The sequence below is a fragment of the Mastomys coucha genome, unplaced genomic scaffold (assembly GCF_008632895.1).
Source record: "Mastomys coucha isolate ucsf_1 unplaced genomic scaffold, UCSF_Mcou_1 pScaffold14, whole genome shotgun sequence".
In the NCBI taxonomy this organism is placed as follows: domain Eukaryota; kingdom Metazoa; phylum Chordata; class Mammalia; order Rodentia; family Muridae; genus Mastomys; species Mastomys coucha.
The window spans coordinates 116,503,928-116,504,663 of NW_022196896.1; the positions used below are offsets into that span (position 1 = coordinate 116,503,928).

General features: G+C 47.6%; 1 long non-coding RNA gene across 2 annotated transcripts in view; it reads left to right on the plus strand.

Moving 5' to 3' along the window:
- LOC116089294 overlaps nt 1-736 on the plus strand; it is a 14,322-nt gene that overhangs the window by 12,099 nt on the left and 1,487 nt on the right. The window lies entirely within an intron of this gene.

Sequence of the window (736 nt, forward strand, 5' to 3'; positions counted from 1 at the left end):
GAGGATGCTTATTCACACAGCCAATTATCCACCCACCCACCCTGCCAGACACACACACACACACACACACACACACACACACATAACCCCATCCACAACACACACTCACATGTACACACAGCTATCCACCCACGCTATATGTACACACATATACCCAATACACACACATATACACTCATACATGCACTCATCCATTAAATATACACAAACAAACAAAAAAATACACACACACAGAGCACCTAATAGACTCCCTGGGTTAAAAAAAAAAAAAGTCTGTGAAGTTAAGAGTGGGGAGCAATGGGGAGGAGCTGGAGAGGAGGGAAATGGTGTGGATTTGATCAAAACACAACATATACATGGATGACATTCTCAAAAAATACATTTTAAACTGAAAAGAAGCACTCTCAGCCTACTAAGATGGACGATCAGGGGAAATGTGATCTCTGCAGCCCATCACTGAGTGGGAAGTTTTATTTATTCAACTGTTCCTTGTTATTTTCCTTCTCACCAGGACAGACTGAACACAAGTCTGATCTGTGGAACCCTGTGGCTGAGGAAGAGCAGGGCAGGTGGAGACCTGTACCTCCCCTCCCTCCCAAAGCACCTCCCCTCCCCTCCCATTCTCTTCCTTCTCCCTGTCCCTCTCCCTCTTCTCCCTCCTCTCCCTTTTCCCCCTCCTCTCCCTCCTCCAACCCCTCCTCTCTCCTCTTCCCTCCTCCCCCTCCTCTCCCTCCTT